The 12,702-nt window shown below is 39.9% G+C and overlaps 1 protein-coding gene across 1 annotated transcript in view; it reads left to right on the top strand.

The window, feature by feature from the left end:
• The first annotated feature begins 6,868 nt into the window (after positions 1-6,868).
• Positions 6,869-12,702, top strand: part of chst15 (carbohydrate sulfotransferase 15) — a 39,912-nt gene continuing 34,078 nt past the window's right edge. The window contains exon 1 of the mRNA XM_005736473.1: positions 6,869-7,128. The gene's annotated coding sequence lies outside the window, so the exon portion shown is untranslated. The remainder of the gene's footprint in view (positions 7,129-12,702) is intronic.

The following is a 12,702-nucleotide window of genomic DNA, read 5'->3' as shown; positions in this document are numbered from 1 at the left end:
TTTGGGGAATCTTTTGAACAGTAAGGGATAGAGCTGTGGCCACAGGAAAGGTAGGGAAGGCAGAAGGTATTGAGAAAAGATTAAAAATTGATTTTATTAATTTTATTTACATTACATCAAAAATATTTTGAAAAGATGTAAGTGGTTGAATAGTTAGGGGTGTTACATGCTTAGAACGGAAAATTACAATAAATTCAAAGAAGATAGGTGCCATCTAATTTACTTAGGCTACTGTTGCTCATCATCTGTCTTATTGTTAACAAATAATTATAAAAAAACATATTCTGGGGTAATACTTTATATATATATTGGACTTTGGACATACTAGTCTAAAGTCCAATACTGATTAACCCTAATGACTGTGGGTTTTCAGCAAAATGACAAATTTTTAAAGCTGTCAGCGTTAATCTTGTTAAAATGACGTTAACGCCTTAACTGCATTAACGCGGCAAATCTCCGTTAGCGCGTTAGCGTGGATCGGCCCGTGAGTTGGGTTGCATGGCGTCAACGCGTGAGCACGGTTAGCTTGTTAACACGTTAGCGCCGTGCGGGGCACGGGGTGATCTGCGCTAACTCGCTAACGGAGATTTGCCATGTTAATGCGGTTATGGCGTTAACGTCATTTTAATGAGATTAACGGTGACAGCACTACAAATTTTATTGCAGTGTACGACATATAATTCACTTTAGTAGCTACACTTTGCTAGTAGCCAAATTGAACATCGTTCTGCCTTCAGAACTGCCCTCATTCTTGGTAACATAGATTCAACATTGTGCTTAAAACATACAAATCGCCTGTTCCACATCCAAAAGGTGCTTGGATAGAGGTTTGGTGACTGTGGAGGCATATTAAATACAGTGTACTCATTTTAATGTTCAAGGAACTGTTTGAGATGACTTGCGCTTTGTGACTTGGTGCGTTATTGTGCTGGAAGCAGCCAGCAGAAGATGATTCCACTGTGCTCATAAAGGGATGGACATGGACAGCAACAATACTCAGCTAGGTCGTGGTGTGTAAAATATCAACCATTCTATTACACCAGCAGCAGCAGCCTGATCCATTAATATAGGGCGGGATGGATCCATGCCTTTGTGTTGTTTACACCAAGTTTTGGCCCTACCAATTGAATGTTGCCACAGAAATGGAGACAGCTAATGTTTTTCCAGTCTTCTCCTGCCCAGTTTTGGTGAGCCTAATCAAACTGTAGGTCCAGCTTCTTGTTCTCAGCTTACATCTGATGTGGTCTTCTGCTGCTGTAGCACATCTACTTCAAGGTTTGACGTGTTGTGCATTCAGAGATGCTCTGCTGCATAACTTGGCCACATTCTTCCAATCTTCTACTGTCCATTTTTGCTGAAATAATGTAAATTGTAGCTTCAGTTCAGCGTTCAGAGATGCTCTTCTGCTTCCAATCAGCTTGAAGCAGTCTGGCCTTTCCCCCCTGACATCTAGCATCAACACAACATTTTCACCCAGGAAGCTGCTGCTCACTGACTATTTTCTCTTTTTTCTTTTTCAAGTTGGTTGTGTGGGAAAATCCCAGTACAGTAGATCAACAGTTTTTGAAATACTCAGACCACCCTATCTTGCACTTAAATCACATTTCTTCTCCATTCTGATACTTGTTTGAACTTCAGCACATCATCTTGACCATGCAAGTTGCTGTCATGTGATCGGCTGATTAGATGCCTGTGTAGTAACTGAACAGGTGTACCTAACAAAGTGGCTTGTAAAGCTTTTAATAGGGAGGACCTTAATAGGTGGCCACCAAAGATTAGGGTAATGAGAAATTTGCTGAAGATTCAGTGTGTGTCAGTGTGAGGTTGAGGTTTGACCTTTTATCATTCTAGCTATGAGGCATTTGTATGAAACATTTTTAAAACGAATTCCTGAGTTAAACCTTTTACCAAATCAAACTCTAATCAGTTCATCCTTGAGTCCAAATGAATGTTTGTGTTGAATAAAGAAATACTGCCTTTTTGTGAATGGGACTACCAACTCAAAAACATAATGCCTGAGGGCACGACTGTCACCGAGAAATAATAAAATCATTATTCAATCTTTGAAATTGCATCCCAGGGTCTTTGTTTAGTCCTCATATTAGTGCTGAACAGCGCACACATATTGCTAGGGTCAGGCTGTAATCACTGCTCAGCCTTCACTCGCACAACGTGAAATGAAAGAGATGAGTAATGCGCAGGCTGGAAAGAACGGCATGGCAGAAGTTGCCTGACCCCATTGGAGTTTAAACCAGACTTAGCAACAAACACATCTTCACAGAGCACGAAATAAACACAGTTTACCCCCCCTTTCATGACCAATACTGAAAACAGACTGTATTCAATGGAAACCCAATCATTTATGCATGAGCTCAGCATTTATCCTTCAATTATCATGACTCATGATTTTATCAGACATCATTTCCACCCCCTCTCACCAACAGGCTTGCGCAAAAGCCTCTGCTTCAAATCTCATCTGACTGTCCTGCTGAGTTCTTTGCAACAAATTAAACCCTTCCTATTATGCAGAATAAAAAAGAGACCATGTTAAGATTTGGTAGTGCTGCGGGTCATAGAATGACTCAATGGTAGATATTTAACAGACAAACCGTGAAGCGTCTCGCTCAGTTCAGAGACTCTTTGTAGAGTTTAGTTAAATTGGGATAGAAGAAATGTTCTCATCTCAATCAAAGTGTGACAGGTACTGAACTACTGCACACCTGAAGCAGAAAGTGCAACAACGTTATATTTGACTAAACTGCAAAAAAGAAGCTTTTCAATTTGATCTACCTTGGCTCCAATTTTGAAAATATATGAAGAGAACTTGAATTCATGGAATATTTAAAAAAGCAACCCTGGGATGTGTGTGATGAAATAATAAATCGAATACCACTGACAAACTGAACTACATCAGGTTGTGGTACGAACACCTTGCCATTCAGTACTTGAACTAGCTCAAAGAAAAAGCTGCTTGCAAATGAACGCACATATTTTGCCCTGTCCTCAGAGTTACATGTGACCTAACACACAAAATAAACTTGGAAATGCAATTTTCTAAAACGCAAAAAAACCCAAAAAACAACAACACAGGAAGATAAAACAAACAAAAACGAGCTGGGGGGTTTTTTTTGCATCTGTTTCCTTTTTTCTCTGATTTCCACCAGGCATAAACAAAGTGGAGGCAGTTTCTGATAGGCAGGGTGACTCATATGCTCTGGGTGACTTTCTGAAGAAAAAAAAAACAGGCCTACCACCTTCCTCATAATCATCGTCATCATGTTGTTGGTCTCAGTAGTGGATTACATTAATATTATCCATGAGTGAAATGCAGCCAGCAGTCAGGAAAAATTCATATTGCGAGAAGATGAAATTCTTGAAAATCTATAACACCTATTGGGTATCTTGTCTATTAGCAGTAATGGACGTTGGAAGCTTATGAAACCAGCATGTGGAAGACAGCGTCTGAAGGCTTAATGGTATCCAGTGCAATGATTGCGATGATGATGTGATTGCTGACTCAGTGACAGCAGTTACAGAATTACGGCAGCATCAGTGAAACACGATATGAGACAACACATTTTCCAGCTGAGAGCTCTCTTAACTGGACCCCCACCACCACCACCACCACCCAGCTGCTTGCAGATAGAAGTGTGTCCATGTGCTGTACGGTCACCACAGTCAAGCTATTACCCGTTTAGCTTTGAATCCTCCAGATGTGTCACGATGAATCATCTCCCACATCTCTGGCTGAGATTGCATCTCCCTGTTGGTCTTCATCATATAAGAATGCACGCTTGTTCTTGAAACACCAAGATTAAAAAGAACTAAATAAATAAGCCCAAGAACATGAATGTGTCACTTGTGGTCTTTGTGTCTTTTTTTTTTTAAGTAAGTGTATTATGCTATATTCATTTTTCTTTGGGGCAAACAGAATGCTGTTGTTTAAAGGCATCCCATTTTACACACTGTCACTCCTGTCTCTGAAGAAAAAAGCCTCACAGCAGTCCAGTGATGAATTGAACAGTAGCAGGTTTATGATGTTTTATAACACATTATTTTCACTATTATGATTACTATTCCACTTCTATGTTATTTACTGCAATAATATGTCATAAAAATCTCATCAAAAGATCAAAACATTTTTGCACAATCAGTTTCTCGCTGCTTTTTGTCCCTGTTGGTCTATGCCAATGCAATATTTAAACATGTTAAAAAAATATGTGCTTTCACATTTTCTTAAAACCCGTTTTTATTTCTTAGGTTATAGGAAAATAAATGGGAAAAACCCATCAGAACAAGCCTGAAATTTTTCATCAGTGCAATGTCTAAACCTCCAAGTAATTCCATGTACTTCCATTGTGTTTTATAGACTCAGAAATATGGAAAACATAAACTTTTTGCCCTTTTCTTAAGATGCAGAGCTGGCACGAGTAACCTACATAACCTAGAATTGGTTATTTCACATGTTCCCATTACATACACTCCAAAATTGCTCCACCTATTCTGATTTGGTTTACATATCGAAAAGGAGTAGGAAGAAGTGCACTGCACACATATTTAATCCCATAAATCATCAGGTAATATTTATCCAGCTTCCTTATTCATATAAATGAATGAATAAGGAAGCTGGATAAGACAAATTTGGGCCTTTTTTTTCATGAGACTCTGTGAGGACAGATTTGCTTTTGTGATCTTGCCTCAAGTGGACATTTCAGCAACTGCATTTCTTAATTTTTTTTTTGGTTCATTTATACAGTCTTTATTATTCAGCAGCAATAGCAAAATGGTTTTCCGTGTAAATCTGCTTTATAACACTTCATAGCAAATCCACTTTTTAAAAAACAAAACAAAACAGAACTATCATGATACTGAAAAAAACCCTTTCAATGTACACTCTGCTCTATGTGACTATAGAATTTATGGCGACCACATCTTGTTGTAGTTTTTAATCTTTTGGCATTTGTTGACTATGTAAACACATTTACCGGGATAAATAGTTATTTTACGTTTTATAGTGTTTATTCTAGCCAATAATTAGAATGGACAAACTTTAAACTACAGCTGTCAATAGCATAACCTTGACCTAGGGGCAGTCATGGCTCATGCAATCGATTATCTAACAATCGGAAGGTGGATGGGTTGATCCCGACCTCCTCCAGTCCTCGGGCACGATACTAAACCCTGAGTTGTCCCTGATGCATTTGTTATCATGTTAGTTAGCATCATGTCAGATAAATGAATGAGTGTGGTTGGATGAATGAAAGATGCTATATAAGTACCAGACAATTTACCTCCCATCTGACTCCAATAACTGCTTTGAGGTGGTTTATATTGCAAGGTAGAAAAAACCCTACATAATTCAAAAGAACCATCCACAATCACATGATCCCCTATAAGCAAACACTTGGCAACAGTAGGAAGGAAAAACTCTCTTTTAACAGGCAGAACCAGGCTCGGGGAGGGGCGGCCATCTGTTGTGACGGTTTGGGGGATGAAGGGAAAGAGAAGAGAGCAGAGAGAAACAGGACAAAAGGGAAACTGTAGGACAGAGTTTGCTTTATTTAATCATTAGAAATAATTAGTGGTGTATAAACAGACAGAGTTTGAAAACAGATAAATGAAGGAGAAACGCTCAGTGCATCATGGAAAGCTTAGCTAGTTAAATTAGCTGGATGAGCAGCCTAGTACGATCAGACTATTTTTACAGTATTATCACTTCATAAACAGTGAGCGTGGTCTTAGGGCACGAATGGTGTTGGCTGTTTCTAGTGAAGAAGGCAATTTCAGATTCTGGGTTATTTCCCAAGGGTCACCACAGATTGATCCACCTGTCACATATTTTACACTGGATGCTTGTGTCTCCTCCCAGAATCAAACCAGGGATTTAGGCCTAAAAGGGAAATGTGCTAACTACTAGAACCACTCTTGCCATTTCTAGAGTAAGCCATTTAATTATTTTTCTTTTTATTCTTAGGATATATTTTATTTATACATATTTATATATTTCAGTTGGATTAAAAAACACTGATTATTTTTTGAAATTCATAGTAATCTAAACATGCTTACACTTGCTGATGTAAATCACTCATAATGAACCTAGTTAGAGAACCCGCCTTGGGGAAGAGGCACTTGAATAGGATAACTTTGTCTAGCATCGCATCGTTTCCTTTGTTTACTTTGATGTCTGACATTTGTTAACTTAGTTCGTTGGATTTAGGACACGAGCAGCAGAGCTGAAAAGCTACTATTTATGTCAATACTTTATAACCAGTCTGCGTGGTGTAGGGCATTGTTTTGGAAATAAACATGTCCTCTCCAGTCTAGAAGGTCATTTCAGATGCGCTCTTATTTCCCAAGTGTCACCACAGCAAATGCATCACGGATTTTTGGCATGTAAAGACAAAGAAGATCCCGGCGGAACCACCTCTGCCATTTCTAGAGTTAAGTTATTTAAATAATTGTGTTTTGAATTCTTCTTTAAATCGTCTTTTATGTTATTATTTGTACATTTCATGTTACATTGAAAATTATAGTAAGTAACTTTGGAAATCTAAACAGTTTCTATTTCAAATTTATTTTGTTGGTGTCAGCTTATTTATAACACAATAGTGATGACTCTTTGCAGGGTCATCGCTCCCTTTCTGTGAATTTTTGCTCAAGGTCCCAGACTCCACATTTAGAACTGATTTCTACATTTCTTCTTAGGAAACCCGCGTGTCATCCGTTTGACCTCTCACCCAAGTATCACACAACACCAGAGAGAGACTGAGGGAGAGAGAGAGACTGAGAGAGAGAGAGAGAGAGAGAGAGAGAGAGAGAGAGAGAGAGAGAGAGAGAGAGAGAGAGAGAGAGAGAGAGAGACTGACTCCCACTGTTCGCGTCCGGAGCCTGAGCGAGAGGCAGAAGCGAAAAAAAGACTGTCACACAGCCTGGCTCGCATGCTTTAACTTGTTCTCATGTAACCGCCCGTGAAGGAAAGACGCAGAAGAAGAAAACAGAACAATTGCATGGATTTACAAATGCCTTTAAATCTCGTGACCACTGACCAGGGAATATGAGCCGGCTATGAGAAGTTGTTTGATCCGACCGGACGTGCGAGCGCTGCCGGCACAAATAAAGAAACTCATGGTAGGTTTTATTTCACACAGCAGCCTGCTGTATTTTCACGGCTGTTTAACCTTTTTAACATCAGTTTTCTGCTGTGAAACCTGTTGTCTGCGCCAGTTCAAAATAGTTTATGCACTCGCTTCTCTGGCTGTGTGTCTGAAGGGAACGGGTGCAGAAATGGAAAAGTTTATGGCTGATTTGACTGTGCGCGCACAGTGTATAGCTACGGAGACATCATAAGTATAACGGACTCCTTTCAGCGCAGAGGCGCCCGCTCTCCCTAAAGGGAATGAATAGGTCACTATGTATTCTAATCAAACCCAAGATTTGACTCATTTTAAAGCGGCGGAGAGAGCCGCCGCTCCTGAGAGTTACCGACAAGAGCGCCAATCGTGGGCGAACATCGTGGAGATCATTCGCAAAACTATCGAGGAAATCTTATTCGAGTCGCAATCAGTGAAGCGGTCGCTTTTATTCTAAAGTAACCACAGCGAGGTCTTTGGTTACATTTCCTGCGAGAAAATGTGGCTTCCATTCATGAGATGCAGGATTTTCAACCGTGAGAGACCAAACAAAAGGTTTCCTGCTGACCAATGAGAGCAGGGGAAGCCTCTGGAGGGACGGAGCGGTCCTCTCTTTGTCCAACAACACCAGACCGACCACTGATGCCTGCCGCGAAGCCAGCCTGACCGGGGGGTGTTTGGGAGTGAGACGGCATCTTTTTGCGATTGCGCGTAAAGGCGCACCTCACAGTCAAGCAGGATCTGAAAACACCTGCACATTTATCTTTAACTGCCTGAAAGAATTTGCAGGAGGTAGACATTTAAATTAGAATATGCTGGTGCTTTATGGAGTCATGTGATGTGCTTGGTTAGTGGCTGACACATGCCCCTCGGTGTGAATCACCTCACTTTAACCTCCTTCCCCCTTAACTTTCGGCTTGGTTAAGTTAATGTGCACAGTAGCTACTACAAGGGATTTTAATTACTGTAATTGAGCTTTTAATTGAGCACAGGTAGCAAAGTGGCTGCAGTGGTCTCAAACGCTGAGAGAACTTAATCGGCGAAAGAGCACTTAAGTAGCAGGACAATGCAGAGGTGATGGGAAATCTGTCAAGAGCACTAGTGCTGGCTGGAGCTGTTCATTGATTAGATGAATGCCAGGGGATTAATGAAGTGTTTAAAGAGCTGAGACATTTATCAAGCAGAAATGCCACGCATCCTATAGCGACTATCAACTTAAATGATTTGTGTCACCATACATCTCATATTTGTGGGATTTAAGGGCAGTTAACTGTGCAAGCAATGTGAAGACGTCATCTTTTTTTTAATTACATATCATGAACTACTAAGCACTCATTCAAAAAATAAATTAAAGAACAACCCGTGATGAAATTAATAATTGCTATCATCCATAAAGAACACTTATTTTTAAAGCTTATATATCATGTCATGTTGTTTACATTGGCGCGGCAGGATATATACAGTGTGTGTGTGTGTGTGTGTGTGTCTGTGACAGGATGTGTAGCTGTTTGTAAGTTGACACAGTCTATGTGGGAAGCCGAGTCGTAGGCGTAAGTGTGGTGGGGATTCTCTTTCTCACTGCAGTATATTATTATACAGTGAGTGGGATGGATGATTAAAATGATTTAAATGCCTCGACTGAGGGTAGCGTGCGTGGCCTCTAGCAGCCTCACTGTTTTTGTTTGAGCTCTTTTTTAAAGATTTCTACCCACAACAGATTTCTGGAGTGACTGAAACACTTTGATGAATTACTCTAGCCAGCCCAAGTTGATCTATCATATCAAACTTCTGACTGGTGTAGCGTCAACGTCTCTCTTCATACTGGGCTGATGAGGCATTCATTTCGCATCTTGAAGAAGCAGAGCTATGAATGAATAATATTTCTGTCAAGTATGAGGAGAAAGATTTTTTCAATGAGGCTTTGATTACGTGTAAATGTGAGCACAGCGGGATTAACAGCTTCAAACACTGGTTTTTCTCCGGTCCTGAAGATGATCACGCTTCTTTCACAGAAAGGATAAGATCAGTTTTGATGTGAAACATCACGTCGGCAGAAAAATGCATATAAATATGACGTGGCGATCATCTTATTGCTAAGCAGATCACAGTCTGTATGTAAAAGATTCCTCGGTTTCTGAAAAACGATGGGGAATGCATGAGCAGATCAGCAGAAGCCAAGAAGAGAGAACTTTAAGAGAAAATAACCCTACTTCTCTCCCGATTTATGACCTCAGTATACTTTTCTTTTGTATACATTTCTTTATTTTTGGCCTTATTTACAAGTTTCAAGCCATATTTATTGCCAACACGTTCTCACTCCCTAAGGGTTATTGCAGCACTATAATTATTTTCCAAGAAAATGTTTAAATTGACGTAAAACACATGATAAGCAGAAAATGACTATGACAAGTTGTTACCCAATAAATGACTGACAAGTGACTCCTCGTAATGGGTAAAGATTCACTTCCACTTCCCGCCCATGACATCTGAGCAAGGAGTGGAAGCGATGTCAATGGCCAAAATGCAGAACTTATGATAAAAAAAAACAAACTTGCGGCTTAAAATTTGTCATCTCCAAACCGTTACGTGTCTATATCTCGTTTACAAAATCGATGGCTCAGACTTGATGTAAATGATTTTTCTGCTGGTTATGAAGTGGAAGCTGCTTGTACTGAACTTTGCAGCTCTCTTTTTTAGACCTATCTTTGTTCATTGCAGTGGTGAGTTGTGCGTTTTCCTTTGTTTTTCAACCCACCGTTTAGTCCATGAATAATTGCCTGGCTCCAAGTGCCTCTACTTTCACCAAGAATCTTTCAAAAGGGCCCGAGTTCATTTAAGTTGATATGAGATTTGTAAAGATCACAGGAATGTAAATAACAAGCTAAAGCTGTTTAAGCAGGGTTTGTTTTTCCTAATGCATTTTCTTATGTATTCAAAATCAAGCATTCTGTTGAGCAAATGACAAAGGCTAACTTTAAGTATATTTCCAAGGATGTAGTTTTATAAACTACACCCAAGCTATAGGCTGTTATATATTGTGAGTTTGATAAAGAAGAAATGCTAACCTATCTTTGTTGGAATTTTCTCAGGAGAAGGGGATGCAATAGACACAGCAGATGCATTCTATAGGAATTCAATTTAAGTGACCTTTACCATTACAATTACCATAGAGAATTTAAAAGAAAATATGCAAAGGGCTGTGGTCTTTTCAGAGTCATGGATTTAGAGTCATTAGACACTGACAGTGATGAAACGTATCCCAATGTTTGGACGAAGGATGAATTACACACCGGATTAGTGCAAGTGCACAAGATGAACCCAAGTGTTTTGTGCAGTGGGGCAGCTTTTATTAGCAGAGAGAAGTGAAGACTTTCATGTGAATCGTGCCATTGTGCATTTAGTGTCACATGCATTTGCCACGTCGGTGCGTTTGTTTATTCATGCAGTTTTAATTTAGGTGTAATTTTCACCGGGTAATCCAGCCCATAAATCTTGAAACGTTTTCATATTCTGCTGGTGGTGTCATAATTTATCAAAATGAACTAGATAGCGGAAGTATTAATGAACACTGGTGCATGGTCTGTCTTCCTGCCAGCTTCCTTTTGCCCCACATTTCTTTGTTTTCAGTGAGAACTCGTTTGGGACATTTTGCACCAGATGGGGTAACAGTGTGTCCCAGAGCAGCTCTGTCTCATCCCAAAAGCCTCTGATCAGACCCTGTGGCATTTTTTCCCTGGTGGTCAAGGGAAGCCAACTACCCCCCCTTCTGTTCAGATTTTAGTAGTTATCTAAAGAAAAAAACAATCTGTCCAACAGTTTCAGTAATTCTTCTCCCCTCCTGTTATCTTTCTCACTCATCACTGAGGACTCGTCTGTAAAATGCACTGAAGCACTATACTTCTGAATGCTGGAGAGATTGTGGCTGTTTACAGCTTGTGCAGGCTTGTTTGTGTTCTCAGTCTGTTATGCTGGGCCCTGAACATTTGATCTAGCTTTAAATGATAAGGAAGCATGGACAGTATCATTGTATATCAGGCAAGTAAAACAGGGTTTGTAAGCAAAGGTGCCCTGATTGCACTGGGAAAGAGAGCACACTGCATGTCGGTAAACTTCAGCATCAGGTATGTTGCATACTCTCTGCACATCCGGTATCTGCATGTTTTGTGTGAAATGCAATCGTGTGGTTTAGGGTTACTGTCTCACTTGGCTTCCTCAAAATTGTACCTCACACCACACCACAGATCAGTGCTTTTGATATTGAACACAGCTTTCTTTTTCTCAGTGACTCATGCATTCCAGCCCTGCTCTGATAACTGGCACCCATTTTGTTCTCTTACATGGCCTTTTTCCATCCTGTAGCACAACTGTGTTTCACAAGTGAAGCATCTGACCTGTGTCTTGTTTCTTTTAAATAAAAATTCAACCACTGCTGCAGGATTCTTTATATCAAGTTTTCACTGGTGCACCGATCATTAGACATATCGAAATATGAAAAAAGAATCTGTCAAGTTTTCACCTTCCTTTCAGGCTTTTTACGAAACCTTTGTTTTCTTCAGCACTGGCTGCATGTTGCATGCTGTAGATTCAGTATGTAATCAACCCTCAGCAATACAAACCCCTCCCACTCCCACAACATGACGTCTTTTCAGTTAAGCTGTGTCCTCAGGGTCTATGAGTCTGCTCTGAGGATTAGAGAGAAACTTACATTTTTGAAAATGTCCATATTTAGTATTCACCTCTTGCTTAAATAGTTTCAGTTCTGCTTTTTCAATTTTAGATATCTGTGTCATTTTTCCTATTAGAGATTTTCAGTGTCATTGGAGCCCCGTTGTGCTACTGTTGACGCATACTGACACATCCATGTTTTCCTTTAAAAGGTTGCTGTGAAGGCATTATTAGAAATGCAGCGTTGTACAGATTCTGTACTGTTTGGTTAGTTACGGAGTTTTGCGTGGGAGAATCGTATGAAAAGAAGCAGCCATAGCGAGATGAAAAGGTCGGCACGTGTCTTGGTCCTCGCTGTTGTTTTCCACTGTCACACCACAACACATCAAGGTGAAAAGTTGCACAGAGCCAGGGTGACTCAGTTGCTCGCAGTCGCTCATGGCATAGTTTGGTGTGACTAAATCCACCACAGTGGAAAAACCCTATAATACCTGTCTTCCTGCAATGTGCATTCATAAACTGTGCCCACGGCCGCAGAGCAGTTTTGTTTTGAAAACTAATCTTTGTGGGTTAGACACCCACTTGGCTAAGAGATTTCTGGTCAGTGTTGAAACTAGAGATGGCACAATACCACTTTTTCATGTCCGATACCGATATCATAAATTTGGATATCTGCCGATACCGATATGAATCCGATATAGTGTGTTTTTTAATCAATAAAACAGTTTTTTTAATATCTTGCTCCTTTTTGTATAAGTTCATACTCAAGTAAAAAAAAAAACACTAAAGCTATTCTGTTATACCTGTATGCAAAAAATACACTGCACCCAAAATATTTCATAGTTCAGCAATACTGATCAATCTAATAAACTTAAACCTACTCCATTCTCCCTATTCTGGTATTTTA

The sequence above is a fragment of the Pundamilia nyererei genome, unplaced genomic scaffold (assembly GCF_000239375.1).
Source record: "Pundamilia nyererei isolate P.nyererei 1_Seehausen unplaced genomic scaffold, PunNye1.0 scaffold00069, whole genome shotgun sequence".
Classification (NCBI taxonomy): Eukaryota; Metazoa; Chordata; class Actinopteri; order Cichliformes; family Cichlidae; genus Pundamilia; species Pundamilia nyererei.
The sequence above is the reverse complement of the archived record's forward strand: the minus strand, read 5'-3'. Positions and strand labels throughout refer to the sequence as shown.